The sequence below is a fragment of the Leopardus geoffroyi genome, chromosome D2 (assembly GCF_018350155.1).
Source record: "Leopardus geoffroyi isolate Oge1 chromosome D2, O.geoffroyi_Oge1_pat1.0, whole genome shotgun sequence".
In the NCBI taxonomy this organism is placed as follows: domain Eukaryota; kingdom Metazoa; phylum Chordata; class Mammalia; order Carnivora; family Felidae; genus Leopardus; species Leopardus geoffroyi.
In genome coordinates this window covers 63,415,604-63,436,593 of record NC_059334.1, presented here as the reverse complement: position 1 = coordinate 63,436,593, position 20,990 = coordinate 63,415,604, and the positions used below count along the sequence as shown (strand labels likewise).

At 42.4% G+C, this 20,990-nt stretch overlaps 1 protein-coding gene across 2 annotated transcripts in view; it reads right to left on the bottom strand.

The window, feature by feature from the left end:
- SORCS3 (sortilin related VPS10 domain containing receptor 3) overlaps positions 1 to 20,990 on the bottom strand; it is a 593,451-nt gene that overhangs the window by 446,278 nt on the left and 126,183 nt on the right. The gene's annotated exons all lie outside the window — the stretch shown is intronic.

Genomic DNA, 20,990 nt, shown 5'->3' with positions numbered 1-20,990 from the left:
CCATAGCAAACAAAATCCTGGAATAACTAAGGATGTGCCTAACTAGGTGGGGACCGATCTCAGGCTAGGATGCACCACCGTCCCCCACTAACACGTGTCTGTGGACGGCTCTCCAAGAGAGATCCGAGTCTCCCCTAGGCCTCATCTAACCCTTGAGGGTACTACTGCCAGATTCATCTTTCCTGATGCACCTGTCTCGGCAGACGACTTCCTTGTTCTCACAATATCAATCACTTCCCTACCTACTAAGGCCTGTGGTCCTCGGCCTAGAATGCAAGCCCCTCTGATGTCTGGCTCCCCCATCACCTCCCCGCGCTACTCCCCTAAATGAACCTCTGCTCTCCACTGACTCCACTTCTGACCCCCTTCCAGTTCTCTTTCTTCCCTGTTCCATGTTAGGCTCATCCTAAACCCCAGCTCCTCCCTAGGGACCCAGTGACTAGGACAGACAGTACAGATCTAGGTGGAATTCGTGACTCTGCCACTTTCAGCTGGGTGACTTTGGACCAGTCACTTAACCTCTGCGATAAGCCTCGGTTTCTTCCTCTGTGAACCAAGTAGGAGGCCCCTGCCTTCCAGGCAATTGTGAGGAAGAAACAAGGCAAAGCACTATTCTTCCTTTTTGTCTCCTATCAAACCCCCTGGCTTCTCAGAAGCCAGCCACAGCTGCCCCAGGCTGACTCTTTCCTCTTCCATGCACACCTGCTACAGCAACTACCCTGTCCCGCTCGTGATGGTTTGCAGGTCTGATTCTCAGAAGCTGCGGCCTCTGAAAGCAGGCGCTCTGGCTTTCCGTCTTCCTATTCCCAGGAAATGAGCAAAGAAAGGAATGCGTCAAACACCTGTCCCGGTCCCTGGCACACAAAATGTGCCAAGAAATGTTTTCCCTTCTATGGCATTTTAATATGTCATCCTGTGTTGGAATTGTGGTGCGCGTGTCTTCTCCTCCTCACTGCCTTTCAAGTTCCTTGGAGCTATGGACATGTCTTAGTCATTTTTTAAATTTATTTTTTAAATGTATATATAGTAAAACTTACTTTGGTGTACAGTTTTTTGAGTTTTGACAAATGCATGAAGTTGGGTGACTATCCATTTTAGACATTTTTAGTTCTCTCTACATACTTTATCTCTCTATAAATGTTTGATGAACAAATGAGTGAAAAACTGAAGGAAGGAAACAATAAACAAACAAATACTTGCTGGCAAGTTTCCACAATGTCCACCTTAGAGAGTTCTCGAGTCAAAGGAAGTTCAGAGGATGAGACAGTAACTGTTCTGTCACCTTTCTACAAAGCCATTTCTCACTATCTCTCCACAATCTTTAAAACTTGCATGTACCCTCTGTCCCTGTGCAGCAAATTCTAAGACAATGTCTGGAAAAAACAATCAGATGCCCGCAATGATTTAGGTGCCAGGAAGGACACAAGAGCATAATTTATAACAGCAAACTACCAGAAACAACATAAATGCCAACAATCAAGGGAAGGTTAATTAAGCTGTGGTACTTCCATATGATGGATTAAAATCGTAATCTCACATTCTTATTTTGCAATATTGAATATAAGGTATAATCATGCAATGTCAAGGGTAAAATACAATCCATAAAACACCATACATAATACTAACAAATGTTTTTTAAAAATACATCATATGGATATACGCATATTCTGTATAAAGACAATGTTAAACACAAAAATTTAATATAACTTTTATATTATTACAAAATAAATGTTCATGTGTGTTGACATAATCCTCAGTGCATGACAGTGGAATTTTTATTTTCTTCATTACAAGTTTCCATATTTTCTAATTTCTTATGATAGATACTCCTATTTCTTTTATAGTCAGAAATGCTATAAAAATAGAATTGAAGGGCCTTTATCTCTGCTTTAAAAATCTCATAACCTTTATTTCATCTCTAGATGATTCAGTGGTGGCTAAATTTTAACATTCAAGATGTGGCATATGGCTCTGCTTAAATGAGAGCATGCTTTCTGTCTGAAGCATGTTCAGAAATAACCCATCCCACTGGTGGGTGACACATTTCCTGCACACCTACAGGAAGCAGACCCTTCTCCAGGGGACCGGGGCTGCCACCTTGGTGACATTGAGGGAATGTCAGATAAAGGACACTGGGTAGGGTCTGGGATGTGCAGAGTGGCCTCGCCTTCACCACTAACAGGTACATGACTTCCCTCAGCCTAAGTGCCAAGCCTCTGATGCATCCCCTTCTGTATCCCCAGCAACTAGCAGAGGGCCAACCCACACAGCAGACAACCACAAGATGCTTATTAAATGAGTATGGGTAAGACATGAGTAAGAGCTGGGAGGTGGAAGGCAGAAGACGTACTCTAGAAGCACAGAGGGGCCTTGTTCTCTTGGGTGGCCGACCGCCTGCACCCACAGCCCTGGCTGTCATACCTCCTGGTACCTGCATTTCAAGTTGTGACCTGCAGCTTTTCTCATCAAGAGCCAGAAACCGTTATCCCACCCTTTGAATCTGAGTTGGTGTTGGCTCGTCTTCCTCCAAAGAATATGGCAGAAGCAATGGTGCGCCAGTTCTGGGCCTAGGCTCCCAGAGATGCCGTGTTTCCACTTGCTTTTTAAGAGCCCTACCCAGCCTCCAGGAGCACAATCTGAGGTTAGTCTGCTGGAAGGAGAGACACGCGGCCGGCCACCCCCCGGTTAGTCTGAGGTTAGTCTGCTGGAAGGAGAGACACGGGCCCGCCACCGGCTGATGTGTGCGGGAGAGCAGGTGCATGAGGAAGACCGGCCAAGACCAGAACAACTGACCAGCTGGGCCCAGCCCGAATTGCTGACTCACACAGTTCTAAGCCAATTTAATGTGTTTTTTTAAGCCACTGAGTCATGGGAGATGTGTGACAAATGGACCTTTATTTCAGCTTTTAAATCTCCATTTATATATCTTAAAGGTATCTAAAACCCAGCACACTTAAAATGGAACTCTTGTTCTCCCTCCCAGAACCTCCAGTAGTCTGTGAATGACAGGATTATCCTTCCCACTGCATGTGACAAAAAATTAGAAATCATCCTCAAATCCTCCCTTGTCTTCTCCTACATGTTTCTATATCCAATGCATCAAGTTCTGTTGACTTTTCCACCTAAATATTTCCCAAATCCATTTACTTCTCAGTCTTTATCACCAACACTTCTCTAAGTTACCATCAACCCATTTCTGCTGTGTGACCTTTAACAGGTTACTTTACTTCTCTGAGTTTCCATTTCCTTGACTATAAAATAGAGACAATACCAGTACCTACTTCACAGAATTGTTATTTACATTAATGACATGATGCATCTGAAGTACTCAATAGAAGATCTGGTACAGAGTAAGCATTCAGCAAATGTCAGTTTGTTTTCCTTAATAATAACAGCACACGATGCCAATTTATAATGGGCACCAGTCTTCCCATACACCAACAGTTCCTACCCTCTCACTTACCTGAAGACAATGCAAACCACCTTCACCCATGCCCCTTTCCCTTTCTTGCCTCCAGGCCTTTACATATGTTTTTTCCTCCATTTGGAATGTCCTTCCCAGCCATCCATTACAGATGAACTCCTATCCACCCTTCAAAACACAAGTCATATCTTTACCTCCAAACTTCCACCTCTCCCTGAGGCCCCTCCATACGGAACTAATAACTCCCCTAATCAGTCCCTCTTTTACCCTATTCATATTGCATGCATGCTTCCACTGATTTGCACATTATTGTAACTTATTTATTTATATCCATCTCAGTTTTACTGTTAGCGACTTGAAGGCAGAAGCCATGTCCTTACGTCCCCAGCATGTAAAATCGTGCCAAGTACCCAGCACGTGCTAAGTAAATGCTTGGTGAACGACTAAATAAATGAAGATCCACCTTTATGTCCTCCATCAACTCATAAAAGTAGAACGTACCCTGAATCAATGGAACCAACTTTGTCTAGAAGCTCTGGGAATCTTCGTTCTGTCAGTGCTAAAGTAACTGGCACCCATGTGGAAAATATTTGCTGTCACTCCCCCACCCAGATCCCAAATTCTAGTTCAAAGCCAAGTGCCTGTCTCCCCGCCAGGGCAGCCCACAGCTTTACTGCAAATGTTTCCCTCAGCTCTCCTCTGTGCATAACCTTAGCTATATTATTTACTACCGTGAACACCATAATATGTATTTAAATATGCTGTAAAGGTCAGACAACTGAGCCATACCCCTTCCCGGGAATCCATTTCACACCATGGCAGAATCAGGCCTCCCAGCACTCACTCAAACCCAGATTTGAAGGTAAATTATGAAGGCTTTTTTTTTCTGGTGTGAGGACGACCTCATCATGCATCATATTCTATGGAATAATAGCGATAAATCCATCTGTTACAAGCTGGGAGAACAGCAAGTGTTGGAAGCCACAGAATGATTTTAACTTCTGGGCTGTCACCCTCATATTCACAAAGTTCAGCTATAAAAACCAAACTCAGGTTAAAAAAAAAATAAGGAGAAGAGAGATGGAGAAAGCACTTGGGAGGAGACAAACTGCCTCCCGCCCCCCGCCCTCCACCACCACCATCAGCAGGAGATGCTCCCAACAGGGGATTCTTAAACTTTTACAAGGCCACTCATGTCCCCTTCTGGTCTAGGTATCTCTTCATTTGTCCTCGCATTGAGCCTTCAGTGCAGTTCTCCTTAATTTAGAGGCTCAAAGAGCTCTTACAGAAGATGATGAAATGATAGATCCTCTCTCCACAGAAGCATACACTTAACACACAATTTTCCACTCAATCTCAGGGTATTCGTGGATCCCCTAAAGCCTCTCCATGGATCAAGAAACCCAAAAAAAAAACCTAATTTGTTCTACAGTATCCCTCAGCTAAGACTGAAATATAAACGGTGGTACGCTGATACCTCCAAAAACAAAATAGAGCCCTCTCTGCCCCACCCCCAACCACACACACAACCTGTACAGGGAACTTAGTGAAGAGATTTTAGAATGAGAGTTTCTTAAGATGAATATTCAGATTGTGTGTCAACTAAACCTCAGTTAAAAATTTAAAAGTTTGTAACAAGAGCAACAGTCCAGAAGTGTCTGTAAATGTAGCCTGGGGGTGCACATCCTAGGATGTTTTCCCGGAAGCACTCAGAATGCAGGAAGAGTTGGGTTGCAGGCTCTATGGAACCTGGCTCTGCCCCTAAAGCCTAGGGACCCAGGGAGTTTCCCAGAGTTTGTCATAAACTGAAGTAGAAGGGTCTCAACAGCTCAAAGCAAACCCTACCCTGGCACACATCCCTTAGTTCTCTTCCATATGCTTTCATTATAAAAACCATAGAACACCAGAGACAATTCTGGGAAGAAAAAAAAATACATAATCACATTAGCCTCTTATAACTGTTCCCATATTTAGGATTCCTTTCTGACTGGATGAAATGTAGACCTTTGTAAAGATCTGTGATCAAGGACATATGCCCTTTTGAGCTATCTTTTTGTTTTCACCTAACCTATCATAAATGTATTCTCATTTTTCCTTAAAGACTTCATAATGATCATTACTGCTATCATGGAATGTACCTTATTATGTTTCCTTTTTGGTTTAAATGTTATTGTTTTCATGCCCCTAGCATCTTTTCATTTGAGGGCAAGTTCTTAGGATAAATTCCAAGATGTGGTATTACTTAATCAAAAGCCATGCTCAATGCTATAGCTTTGGGTACAACCTGTCATGCTGCTTTCCAAAATAGTTGTTCTGATTTGAAATGCCACCAGAATGATTATTCCAACTGAAGAGAGCTCAAGGGCTTCATCATTAGTCACAATCAAATGTTGTGCTGCTGTTCTTGGAGGGCACTAGCCATACTCCTACTGGGTCACCTGTAACTATGCTCCCTATCTCTCTATGCCTAGACTTAACCTCTGGGCACACAGAAAATCAACTCAGAGGATTCCAACCTAGAATGGTGGAATGACCTGGACTTAGTCATAAATATTCTGTTTAGAATCCTAGCTCTACTCCTCTTCTATTCAAGAGTACAAAACTGAAGCACAAAGATCACGGTTTATAGCCACCCCCCCCCCCCTCCATGATTCAAACAGAACATGTGCTCATTAGATTGGGGTGGACTGTATTAGAAAACTAAATGACTCCCATGCAGCACCTAAGATTTGGCTAAGGGTGACAACTCATGATTTGTCTTCCCCTATTTATCTGCTTATCTAAACCCTACTTGTTTGAAAGAATTAATGAAACTTTGGAGTGTCTAGAGTTGAACCCTTCCTAAGGCACAGGAAACTCATACCTACCAGCCAGTCCACCTCTGGTAGAAATCAAGTAAGTTGCCCAATTCATATGAAGTGGCATCTATTCTGGTTTCTTGAACGATACCAGTTTTCCAAATCTTATCCTATCTCAATGAGGAGCTTTGTCAACTTCCGAATATTGAATATAACTGCATTAGGATCCCACTTCCACAATGCAGCCAAGTTCATGGAAAGGAACCACAACTAAGCTTCAGTTGGTGGATTTTGCTGCTAATTATGTGACAATGGTAGAGCCACTTCATCCGTTTTACCCTCTGCATCTGTACCTGGATTATTGACTTAATCATGCCCACCTTGCCTATTTCCAGGGCTATAAGAATAGACAAAAGGTGTAAAGGTGGAAATGAGGCACCTTTACAAAAGTACCAGGTATGATAAAGAAGGAAACTAATATTTACTTTGTGCCCCTCCCATGAAGTAAGGACCATTAAATAAACTTTTAATAACCTATTTCATCCTCTCTACAGTCCATATAAGCAAGATTTTACGTAGATGAAAGGAGAGCCTGGATGACCTAAGTCCAAATCCTGATTCTGCCACCTAGTAGTTGTGCTGACTCGGACCAAGTTCCTTAACCTTTGATTATCACCTGTCTCCTCAACCTTAAAATAGGAATGATGAAAATTCTTCCTACTCTCAGGTGCTTGTTAGAATCAAATGAGATGCTCCATAAGATAGCTCCATGAGAACTATAAAGCACTAAACAATAGAATGTTTTATACCCCAATATGGTTATTACATAACTGGAGCTAAATGGGAAATGTATACCCACCAACCTGGGAACTGACATCCAAGAACTATTCCTCAGGGTTGATCTGGGTCCCAGCATTGTGTGGTTAAGTGATGACAGAATGGCTCTTTCCCTGGGGTTTGAAACCGGCTTTAGGAGACAGTGAAAGATCTCTGTGACAGCTGTAAATTTAGTCAAAGACAGAGACCTTGAGCCCTGGAGGAGGGCCCTCCAAGAAAGAGCTAGAGGAGAAAACGATCAAGAACAAAATACTGCCTTTCATGAGAATTCAGAAGCAATAATGGGGTCACTCACCTGCAGTAAGAGCCTGAGTGAGTTAAATGAGCCTGGGAACTCACGCAGGAGCATTAAATGCATTCCTTATAAACAGCAACCCAGAGATACCCAGAAAGGGAGAAAGGTGATAAGGTAGAAGGAAAAAAAAGTGCCAGTGATGGGTAATATAGAGGATTATAGAAAGTGCTTACAGCAGTGGTTTTTAAAAATATTTTACACATTCTTTCTTTAAAGGAAATCAATGTGGAAATCCAATGCATATAACAAGTAAAATCAAGGTGAGCTAGTTGAGGAAAGGTCTGGAGCCTGAATGCTCAGCCCTACAGCCCCTCCATCCCCCAAAGGCAGCCTCACTGAGGAAAGTGAGGCACTATGGGATCTGACAGTAGAATCAGAAGGCCACCAACTCAAAAAGGGATTGGATCTGTGACAAAGACAACCAACTCTATTACCCACTTCTCTCTCTTCCTTTGAGAGCTGAAAGCCCTCGTAGAGATTTCATTTCAAAGCCTCCCTTGCAGCTAGAAGTGACCTTGAGATGAGTCAGCTCTTGCCAGTAGAATGTGAGTGAAAGTGGTGTGTGCAGCTTCTGCATCACTTCCTTCAAAAGAAATGGACTGTTCCCTTTCTCGCTCACTACAGGCATGGATAAGACAATGGCTACCTTCAACCATGTGAAAAGGACAAAGTTAGAGGCTAATAGGGCAACAAAATGGAAGGGGCCTGGGCCTCTAGGATGAGCTTGTGGAGCAGAGCCACCTCCCCTCCCTGGGCCACCCACCTACACCAGACATGGGAGAGAAAGAAATCTCCATCCTGTTCAAGCCTCGGCACCATGAGTGTCACTGTTACAGATCCCCTGTGACCTAGCTAATGACATATGTAGGAAGAAAAGAGAAAAAGTAGGGGGAAACCCTCAATTCGGTGCCTCCTACACTACCTCCAAATCTTCTCTGAGCCCATGACTTGGCCCCAATGCCAGAATGATGACCTCTTTCAATGACCAGAAGTTGTTCATAGCTTTGAATGGAAACAGATTCTGTTTATGCTTCATTTCTTAGGAAAAGAGATTCTGTAGATGCTCCATAGTTCCCAAATGGATCCTGGGACTACACTATGGCAGCACAGAGTTCCTTCCCTTTCTTTTCTTTTGCTACATCTGGGCTTCAGACTTGGAGCTGGGATGTCACAGTTCTACACATTCTCCACTTCCCAGCACTGCTGACTCCAGGATATTTCCAGAATGAGCCCATTGCTTTCTGGGGGAAACCTCAGCCTAGTATCTTGTTCTTTAAATCCCAAAGAGGTCTATCAGCTCAGGCTGAAAAGTACTATCTCAATGCCAAGAACTATTACAAAATGTTGAAAAACAATTTTGTATAAACCCCATAAATCCTAATGGTGTTGCAAGTGCTACTGAGTTTCTATTCTCTTCTATTCTCCCATCTTAGATGATTCAATTGTTAAATATAGCCAGAATAAGGAGGGTTTTGGTCCTCCTTTCCCATCACCTGACAGGCTCACTTTCTCTTGGCTTCACAGATCCAGTATCGTGAAACCACTGTTAAATACTAGATCATTTCTGAAAATGATGATGTTGAGGTGTACAAAAGAAACTAAATGCCTTGGAATATAAAAGCTATTCTAATCACCACATCTAATTACCAAGAAGAATGACTCACCAAAATATTTAAAATGTCTTAAAATATAATAAAGTGAAAAGAAAGAATGTGAGCAATTGCTTAGTGAGCTGGCAATGGAAGTAGATCTCAGAGAATACAAATCCCATTTTAGCATCAAAGAAGCCAGGATCTTTCAAAATCATTGTAAGTTCTATTCTTATCCATGTTTAAACTTAAGACCTGCAGAAGTGAAACTTTCGAATTTTAAACAGGATCTTCTGAAGCTTGCCCTTGCCATATACTACAATGACACTGTGAGCTTTTACATATCTGTAAATTTATGTACAGTTCCGGTCTTAGAACTAAATGTATGCCTCAATGCTTTAGTTTCTCTTTTCAGGCTTTGCTTCCAAATATATATATACCCAGATGAAAGTCCTAAGTTGTAAAAATTATGTTCACAGCAGATTCGTATCTTACCCTCAAAGATTCCATTTGCACTATGCACAACACATAATTCATTTATTCACACACTCACTGTGTTTACGGCAGCATGAGTGACAGGCACAAAAGAGACATTAGCACAGACTGAGCCGATCGCAGGGCTGGACCTTTTACAGGCGTATTTTTCACCATCAAAAAAACAGCCACAGGTAGGCATTTTTATTTCCATTTTACAAATGAGGAAATTATGGTCTGAAAAGGTTAAAGAATTTTTCCAAGGTCAAATTCAAAGATCTGTCTGGCTATAGAGCCTGTCCAATCCCCCACACTATTTCTCTCCAGGGGAGACAGGAAAGTCAAAAACAAATAATAAAAGCTATGGTGCCTTAACCTAGTAGCCCGAAGCTTCAAATGAGACAGGTTCTTTTAATTTCCCCCTGCTTACAGATGTGGAAGCATGGGTATGGACAGATTAAGTGACTTCTCCAGGTGACACCAACTATAAGTGGTAAGAATAGGATTTGAACCCAGGGCCATCTGGCTATATGGCCCTTACCACTCTCTCTATTAAAGGAAGTGAAAATCCATGGAATGAAAATGAGCAATACAATAGTCACCAATTTCTACAAATTTAGGAGAAGGAAGAATCAGTCCCGGCTAGCTGAATCAGGGAATACTTCATAGCACAGGTGCTTTCTGAAACTAGTAGCTTAAGGTGGGGGGTAATCTCAACATCAGAGTAACCAGGAGTAGAAGGAAATTGATATGCACAGGGTCTTTCAGTGACTGACTTAGTATAACCCAAAAGCCCATGGTTTACATTCACTCTTGGTGTTGTGACAGGTGCATAATGATGTGTACGCACCATTACAGTATCAGACAGCATCTTTCCACTGCCCTAAGCATCCCTTGTGTTCTACCTATTCCCTTCTCCACTAACCCCTGGTGAACACTGATCTTTTTCCTGTCTCCATTAGTTTTGCCTTTTCTGGAAATGCCATAGAGCTGAAATCATACAGTGTATATAGCTGCTTCAGATTGGATTCTTTTACTTAATAATATGCATTTGAGGTTCCTCCATGTATTTTCACAGCCTGGTAGCTCATTTCTTTTTAACACCAAATACTATTCCATTGTATGGATGTACCACTGTTTATTTTTCCATTCACCTACTGAAGGACATTTTGGTTGCTTCCGAGTTGTGGCAATTATGAACAAAGCTGCTATAAACATCCATATGCAGGTTTTTGTGTGGACATATGTTTTCAACTCATTTGGTTAAATACCAAATTTTGCTAAATCGGATGGTGAGAGTACATTTAGTTTTCTAAGAAACTGGCACGCCGTCTTTCAAAGTGGCGGCACCATTTTGCATTCCCAGCAGCAGTGAACGGGAGTTCCTGTTGCTTCCCACCTTCGTCAGCATTTGGTGTTGTCAGCGTTTTGGATTTGCACCATTCTAATAGGTGTGTTATCATAGCAGAGTTGCATTTTTTTAAAAGAGCTTCCCTGTGATTCTCCTGCAGATGGCTCAAGGTTGAGAAATTTTAGGAAACTTAAAGAAAAAGGCTTTACCACCAGCTTGCAGTCTCTCATGTGAGGGTTGAGGATCAGGGATGATTCTCAACTGGTGCTCACTTGGTACAGACTTGTCAGTTAAATACTGACACAGTCCTAGGCCCATTAGTAAAAAGCTGTTACTGCAAGCCCTCTCTGTGTCCCATTACCACCCACAGAGCCCCAGACCCACTGTTTAGACTTTCCAGCGTGTTTCGCATCCTGTACCCAAGGAGCTAAGGCTTGGCCCTGAGAAGACCTCTGGAACTGTGCTCCAGCTACAGCCAGGGTCCTTCCTGACTAGTCAGAGCCCAGGCCTTTCCTGGCTATTAAATGTTTTAAATATCACCCATGGGTTTACACTATGAGATTATGTACTGCTTCCCAAACTTTCCTGATGACTATATACACCTGCTGGGCTTGTTAGATAATCGGGCCCCACCCTCAGAATCACTGATTCAGTAGATCTGGGATGGGGCCCAGAAACATGTATATGTGTGGTTTTTCCTTTTTCTTTTGTTCAAACATTCAAGGTGTTGGGTTTTTGGTTGTTGCTGTTGCTGTTGTTGTTGTTTTCCAATCTCCCAGGGTTTTTTTTTTTAATGTTTATTTATTTTTGAGAGAGATAGAGACAGAGTACAAGTGGGGGAGGGGGAGAGAGACAGAGACAGAGACAGAGACAGAGAGAGAGAGAGAGAGAGAGAGAATACCCAAAGAAGCTCCAGGCTCCCCTGAGCTGTCAGCACGAAGCCCAACACAGGGCTCAAACTCAAGAACTTTGAATTCATGACCTGAGCTGAAGTGGAATACTTAACCCACTGGGCGCCCCAGGGTGGTTTTTATCTTTGGGAGAGTTTTGCAATTAAAAACAAGAGAGTGGGAAGAACTATTTCCACCCAGGCTAGAAAAATTCTTCTAAGAAAAAGCCAGGTAAGTCCCAATAACATGGATTTGGGATGTTGAGACATAGGTGAGAGATGTGAAATTCAAATCTTAGTCCTACCTTGCCAGCTCTGTGACTTTGGGCAACTGACTTAACCTGTATGAAACTACGTTTGCTGTAAAGATTAGGTGAAATAGGGGCACCTGGGTGGCTCGGTTGGTTAAGCGTCCGACTTCGGCTCAGGTCATGATCTCACGGTCCGTGAGTTCGAGCCCCGCGTCGGGCTCTGTGCTGACAGCTCAGAGCCTGGAGCCTGTTTCCGATTCTGTGTCTCCCTCTCTCTCTGCCCCTCCCCTGTTCATGCTCTGTCTCTCTCTGTCTCAAAAATAAATAAATGTTAAAAAAAAAATTAAAAAAAAAAGATTAGGTGAAATAAATGTATGTGGTACGTAGGAGTTAGACATACAATTTCAGCCAACATTTTAAGTACCCAGCATACTTGTGGACTGTCTCTCATTAAATATATATATATATATATATATATATATATATATATATATATATATATATCAGCCCTGGGGCACCTGGGTGGGCTCAGTTGGCTGAATCAGCTCAGGTCATGATCTTGCAGTTTGTGAGTTGAACCCCACATTGGGCTCACTGCTGTCAGCCTGTCAGTACAGAGCCCACTTCAGATCCTCTGTCCCCCTCTCTCTGCCCCTGCCCTGCTTACACTCTCTCAAAAAATAAATAAATGTTTAAAAATAAAAATAAATAAATAAATAAAATATATCAGCCTTGATTCAGACTCAAGGTTTTGCTACCTTTTTCAGAGCAGCAAAATTGGCCAAGGTTGGCCTAGCAAACAGTATGGTGCCATCAAGCCAATGTCAAATGGGACTCCTTTAATCTTATTTATTTGGTGGACATCCAGCCTATGTCAATGTTTGCTTTAAAACATGCATTTAGTAGGGAAAAAAAACCTTTGGCTCCATCTTGAGTTAGAAAACATTTAACTCAAGCACTGTCATTAGTCACTAAAAGTTTCATTTTGCAGCCCTCTTTACCTATGCTATTTTTCTATTTTTGCAGCAGCAAATATTCTTGGCCCAGCTTCTTAACTTGTTCTAAACTGAGTAGAAAAAAAAAAAAAGGAGGGGGAATGCCTTCTTTCAAAGAATTTCACCCTCCTAAAGACAGAATGATTCCTGGGAATCCCAGCCCAGCCCAAGTCATTAGGGATGAATGCCACCTTGTCATAAGTGCTACGCTGCAAAGAGTAGAGAAATGGGCAGATAATGAAATTACTGAACACTCAAAGTGTCAGAGACTGACAGGCTGGGGCCATCCATCACCAATTATATGAGGCATTAACATGCTGCTTTCCTATCCAGGGACAAAGACAGCAACAAGAATAGTAAATAGTCTGGAGTGTGTCTGTGCAAGAAAGCAATAATTTAATGACCTGACAACCAGCCAATACCCTGAAATTGTGGCCTTCCTCTGCCCCAGAACTTGTTTTACACCCAGCACCTGATCCTTGAATGATACAAAATGTCAATGTTCCCTAAACTTCAATCTTTGCTGCACTACCTTTGCAAGCTGCTTCTGTGAAACAGCTGTACTAAATGCAGTGTATTTCTTAAATTGGCTCTTCTTTTTACTAAAATTAATTGATTTTGAAAGAAAACTTGGTATTACTACCAAAATGTTAAATCTACATCACCTGCCATAAATGCAGAGGGATCATGAAAATAATAGCAAAGCAAGGAAAACAAGGCCATTAAAGTCTTAATACTGTCCCCTGCTGTGGGCTCTGAGACAGAAGCCACCTTTTTTTTGTTAAAATGGGAGATTATCAAGTGTTAGAAAGGTATTAAAGACACACTAGCCCCAAACGGAGATTCTCCCTTGATGTTCTAAAGGGATCAAAAGCAAACTGAAAAGAATTAAGTATCTCACCAAATGAGCCAATACTACTCACAGCCACATCCATGCTTGAGATGAACTGCCACAAGTCCCAATGCTTCGGAAAATACTATGAAGAGTTCTGGCTACAGAAGGTATGGCACTGACAGGCTTTTCACAAATACAGAACAAGCTATGAACATCCAAATGTGAGAAAACAACAATGCTCTTCCCAGCCAAAAGGTAGATAACTTATGGAATCCCTCCTCAAGGCTATTCTTATGAAATATCTTAGTTTGTTATCCCTTCTATCTTTGGATCCAACCAAGAAGGTTCAGCCAAAGCCATACCACCACCCAGGATGTTCTCAGTCTGAAGCAGGGCATGGAGGCCTGACTGGTGGCCTGGCCACTGGCACATAACTCACATTATGGAGAAAGCTAAAGCTGGTAACTAGAGCCTTTAATCAGGAAGGCAGGATCACAATGGTGTCATGGTGGCAGGTAGGACTTAGAACTGGTCCAAGCTGAAGGAATGAAATTAGCTTATACCAAAATCTAAGTAGAACCAGGGACAGCTCCTTGTGGTCCCAAGAATTGATTACAGAACATAACTGGAGCTCTTTAGTTCCCAGCAGAATTGGTCTTTTCTGGCCACCACCAAGACTTTTTATATACATACACACACACATACACATATATGTGTTCTATTGGACACCTTACATGTGTTATCAGTAGGATAGCTACTGGCCCTTAGGGAGCATTTTGAAAATTTAGGGCAACAAGGCAATCAATACTGGATTTAGTGGGCAGAGGCAGGAATGCTGATCATTCTATATTGTGTTGTACCATGGAAAGTCACTTCACATCTCACACAGCTTGAAACAGTCACCAGACATTCTTTTATTTTTTTAATGTGTATTTATTTTTGAGAGAGACGGGGTGGGGGGGTGGCAGAAAGAGATAGAAACACAGAACCCAAAGCAGGCTCCAGGCTCTGAGCTGTCAGCACAGAGCCCAGTGTAGAGCCCAAACCCATGGACCATGAGATCATGACCTGAGCTGAAGTCGGACACTTAACCAACTGAGCCACCCAGGTGCCCCACCAGACATTCTTATAAAGAATAATCTATTTGTCATTAACCACACCTAGAACCTAAACTCATTCTACATATAAGCAGAAAGTCTTTTTTGCATAGCATCAATAGACTGAATTTTTAAGCACCTAACTACCATGTAGATTATAAGACTGACTTTTGTAAAGGATCTTACAAAAAAGTATTCACCATTTAAAAAAAAATCACATAATAAATGGCAATACCATTTGCAGTGTTTGCATTGCCAACACACACCTGTATCAGTCTGCTTTTGTAGCTGCCCCTCAGTGATTCTATGTATGGAAGCAAGCATCCAATGACTTCATTATAACTCTAGTGTAGTCGTACCCGAGCATTTATTGAAATACATGCTATTTTGTTATAAATTACTCTCCATTTATTTCTTCTTTATATTAGAGTCAGAGCATTATGTTGATTTTAATTATGTGTGTAGGCAGGTTACATTATCTCTGAATTTCATTTCAGTACAGTAAAGTGAGTGTTTCAAAATATTTGTTGTAAAAATGGGAAGCAGGTCTGAAATGCCTGAAAATACCGTTCTCAGAGATCAGCCCCATGGTGGTTTGTCTTCCTAGTCTCTGTAACCCCAACCCCCACCGAGTCCATGGAGGGCCTTCCATAGGGCAGAGAAACACAGGCTCCTCATCCTCTCCAAGCTCCATGTGGGTGTTAGGCTGTGAAATCCAGAGGCACGGGGTATTTAGCCAAGGACTTCAACACCAATGTGGTCCCTGCTGCCTCCACAGCAACCTATTTTGGCAACAAAACTTGTAAGAAGGGGAGTAGGCAGGTATTGCCTATTGAAGTAACTTTCCAAATCCCCTCTTCAACTATATGCTAGAAAATAATAATCTCTCTCTCCTCTCTCTCTCTCCTGTGCGAGTGCGCACGCGCGCGCGCACACACACACACACACACACACACACACACACACACACACACTATCTACCCTGAAATCCTTCCTTGATCTTTTGTTTAAATCCTTCCAAAAGAGGTTAATTTGGTTCATTTCCCCTAGATTCCTGTAGCTTTTTTTCCCTCAAGGCTCCCAAGACGCCCCACCCCCTACCAGAGCATCTGTTCTGAGCCCCAGAGCCCCCTTTATCACTGTTTATCTTTCCCACCTACAGCAGCCATCTGGCTCCTAGCACTTTGGCCTCATGATAGAAAATGTCCCAACCATCAACCCTTGAAGGAAAACAGGTGCACAGGAGAAGACCCCATACTCCCGAAAGCTGATAAGCAGTATATGTATGACATTTTCCAAACCAAAAACCTGGACACAAAATCTGATGAAAATATGAGCTTGGAGTCTGACCCAGAACAAAGTGTTGGAAATCATGACTGTCCCAGAAATTCAGGGATGAATAATCCAGACAGGGTGATCTTAGAACTCTTCTGAGGTAGCTGCCAAGAATAGCAGCAGCTGCATATTCCTTTTCTCTGGCCTGGAAACTGAGGCAAAAGGTCCAGTCCTGATCTTCTCCTAACACTCTGCCAGCATCTTCTCCACCTCTGCCATTGCTGTCCTGTCTCACTCTACCCCTTAAATTTTGGTCATTGCCAGTGTTCCACTGTCAGCTCCCTTCTCTCTCTACATTCCACTCCTGGGAAATTTAATCCACTCTGACAGTTCCATTACCACCTAAGTGCCAGTGGATCCAAACCTTCCTAATCCCATCCTGACCTCCCTCCTGATCTTTAGTCCTGTAAATCCAACGACCTCCTAGAAAAATCCAACCTTTGAACTTCCAGTACTCTAACAATAATATGTCAAAATCATACACATTCTCCTCCCCTCCCTCCCCTGCTAAGTTAAATCCCTGCTCCTGTCTGTATTCCTGTCTCAGTTAATGGTCATCACTGCCTTCCCAGCACCCACAACAGAAACCTGAAGGCCATATTATTGACCTAACTGTTCCCCAAACGCATGGCTGAGTCCTAAGAACTCTATCTTTGCAATGATAGCATGTTATCACATCCTTGGTTCCCAGGGCATCAGTCCAGATTTTCATCATCTTTCACCTGGAATATCGTAATACCAAGGACTTTCACTGATTTCTCTTCCTCCTCAGAGCCTCCCACCCATCTCCCAACCCCTTAGCAGTATGATCCTATTAAAGCCTATAGTCAAATCTGACACTTAGCTCCGCACCAAGCTTTCAGCATGACCCATGGTACAGAATTCTGGTTCCTCAACACAGCCCTCCATTATTGTTTCCTTTCAATCAGGAAGGACTAGAAGCATTTGAATCAGGCAGACCTGAGGTTGAATTATAGGTTCACAGATTTCTGACTGTGTGACCTTGGACAAGAACAAGAGTGCAGACTCATTATTTTAATTACCCTAATTGTAGAGTCTGTATTTATCGTACATAGAGTTCAACTTCCTATTCAGCCACTTTAGCTAAAAAAACGCATCCACAGGAGATGGGGTTATGTTATCTGACATTCAAAATAACTGACTTCTGAAGTGGTAAAAATCTCTTCTTTTATCAAAAATGGAGATAATAATGATGCTTTTCCATTTTATTGCAAGGATTAAAAAGAGAAAAAATATATGCATGCACATATACAAATACATTTATATATAATTATATATACATATTACATATATACATACACATGTATATATTTATATATAATTATATATACATATTACATATATACATACACATGTATATATAATTATATACATATTGCACACACATATACATACGTGTACATATAATTATAGATACATATTATGTATGTACACATACATTTATATACACATATACATATGCATTTCTATCTATACACATACTATATATGTATCTTTATATATAATTATATATACACATACACATATACATTTTATGTGTGTGCATATTTGTATATGTATATATATCCCAGCACCAATTCCAAGGTTCCTCTCCTCCTTTGCCCAACCATAGTAAAACTCCTTATTAAGAGATAAACTTGGGAAATAAATGACCCAAAAATCACTCAGTCTCAAAGTAGGGACACAGCTGTTGTGAAAGACCCAAGGAAATCCCACAGTCGACCTGAGGCTACAAAAACAACAACAACAAAAAGGATAACACACAACCTACAAAAACGTGGGACTTTTGACAGGTAGGGCGTGTAAGTCACAGTCATTCGAAGTTTCATGAAGGCGGCTGCTTCTAAGTCTTCTTTAGAAGGAAATGATAACTGTGAAGAACTGTAGCCACCTTGATACCAAGGATACTTAGAAATTCACTTTCTAAAGCAGGAAATGTTGCAAAGACCATAAGGATAAATGTTCCCTCCATTTCTTCTCTCCACCAGGAACAGCACAAATGTTGTAAGCAACCCACAGGGAATAAAACACTCACTGCCTTCAAGGACCAAATGGTCTTACAAAGTTGTTAACGTGTTTAACTGGTGAAGCAAAGCAGAATGGAACACGGTCAAAAAGAGGAAACAACCACGTGCCACAGGAGGATGAGGCTCGAAGCGGCATCAAAGCCACACCTGATAAACAGGTGGCAGCCAGCAGGGTCAGCGTGGAAGTGCCATCATGCATTCTCCATCTTCTTCCCGCCGAGACCTGTTGCCACATACCTCTAACGGGATAGGTCTGTGATGTTTTAGGATAACTCTGACTTTCTTGGGCCCTGTATTTTGGATTCAGACCAGAACTATCCCCAAAACATAAGCTTCTCTTTGCAGGGAATGTAGACACTGGTCCAGGTTTCTCTCTACATTTATGCCTCTAACCTATTCTCCTTCCTTCTTTCTGATTTGATTCCAAAGCAGAAATATAACAACTCTACAGAAGATTATAATCACCAGCTTTGTTATGGAAAGGTGTAGAAAATATAAATATCTTCTCTGATCACAGCCACCTAAAGAGTACCAATTTGGAGAGCTCCAATTTCCCCAGAGTTGCAGAGAACTCTAGATGATCCACAGCACATAACAGAATAACAGAAGAGCTCCTCTGCTTATGAATGAGAGAAGGGCTAAAGGAGTCACCCCGGCCTGAGATCCTGTGTGTCTGCTGCTGCCCTAGCTCCCGACCACACCAGAGCCACACAAACGCCCTTGCAAGCCTTCCTATGCAAGGAAAGCATAGGAAGCACAGCAGCCAGAATGCACAGCAGCCAGAATGCAAAATCTGAGATTCCAGGGTTCCCATGCTCCAAGTTAAGGGCCAAAGAGGCAGCTTTAGAGTCAGTCCTTGAGGAGCCTGGATTTCAGATGAATGCAGTGCCTTATTCCACCAAAATCCAACTCAAAAAAATGTTCACGAAATGGCCACTCCACATACCATGTATCACCACTGGGTTGCCACTGGGCTAGGCACCCTTCCTGAGTGGTTTAAGACCCTTAAGCACCACTGAGCCTCTTTTAAGTCATCTGTTAAATGGAGCCAATATCTTAACCCACATAAAGGCAGGGATCTGAATCAGACGGCTTCTGGAGTTATCGCCCGGCTCCAACTTGCCTGCATAGCAACCAGGAAAAGGGAAAGCTGTTTTCCAAGTTTGACAATGGACTGTTGTATGCCAAGCTTGGATAGATATATATTTGTTTGTAGGGCTCTAAGTCCATATTGCCTCTAGGACTCTATAAACACCTGCAAGGTGACCAATGAAAGAGGAAGGTGTCTGCATTACTGACCTCACTAGTCTCTGAGCTCAGGGTCTGCTGCCTCAAGGCAAGCCCTCCTATCCATCAAAGTCTCCTCCTCACTTCAGGAAGTCCTGTTTTAGCCTTTCTCAGACACACCCACTACTCCACTGGCCTTGCTTCGAATAGCTCATGCATATCAGTCTTTAGATCTCAGTGTGTCCTGCGAGTTTTATTCCCAGCTGTGGGGGGCTAGGGCTACTGCCAGACTCTCCCAGTCCTACCTTTCATCTATCAGACAGCTGGCCAGGAGAATGATGCTGTTTGTAGACTATAAAACAGAGCAAGAACAGAGTTGCCTGAGTGTCCATCTTTATGCAAACCAGAAGTGCCATCTTCTGAAGATCAAGGAACCATGGACTTCAATTGCCTCATTTCCTTAAAACAGGGAAGAGAGGTCCAAGTTTGGTTCATTCAGGAGAGATCACACATGCATCATGCAAAGAACCCTATTGATTCTGCTAAAGGCAACTGGGATTAATGCTAAGACCACATTGTGTTCATCTAAGTATCCCCTTCTAGCACAGAGAGAAATATATATAAGCAATCAGCAAAATAGCTGCTAAATTGGCAACCATCAAGTTATAATCTCTGCCTTCGAAGTACATATACATTTGTAGAAAAACAAAACGGACACAAGTAACCATCCCAAAAGGTAGAAAGTCAGCACTGAGAGAGATGAGCAATGACAACAGGTTAAGTCCTAAAAGGGAAAGCTGTTTTCATCTGGAACCTCAGGGAAAGCTTCAGGGAGGAGGTGGCCACTACACAGGTAAAGAGACAGATAAAGGCTGTCCCAACAGTGAGGGGACCTTCCAAGGGTAATCAGTCCACCTGGGGATTCCAACTCAAGGCCATAGATTTTTCTCTCCCACTGTCTTAAAAAAAGAACCTCTGTCCTTTTTTCCTTTCCTTTTCTTTGGCCTCCTTGCCAATGTGGTTTATTTTTTGTTCCCCCTTCACTTACTTCCCCAGCCACTGCAAACTCCTACCGGGAAGTGGTTTGTTAATGTTCTTCCCTTCTTTTTGTCAGCCCCAAGTTAATGGGCTTCTGGCTAAATACTTGAATTTATGCACCCTACATTGTCTTTTCAGCACGATTTCCAGTAATTTATGGGAGCCGCTGTCTGCTGCATTGTGTTATTTAGTACTGTGGATGGCTTTCGAATATAGTCTGCACAGTGGTGCTTCGGTGGAGGACAGAAGCAGTGTTATATGGCAACTGGATAGGCTCTCACTCTCCTCTTCTGGGGAAGAAACTCCTGTTTGGGCGAGTTACCGAGGAGAGTTATGGCAGTGTTGGCACAGAATCCCCTGAGTCATGCCAACCCTATTAAGAAGAGACAGGATGAGGGAGAAAGTCCTGAATTATCCAACAAAGTTAGGCACTGGGATAGCCAAGACCCCTGTGAGCCAGAGAAAGCCAGACAGAAGAACCATCACCCCAAAAGCCACACAGCCATA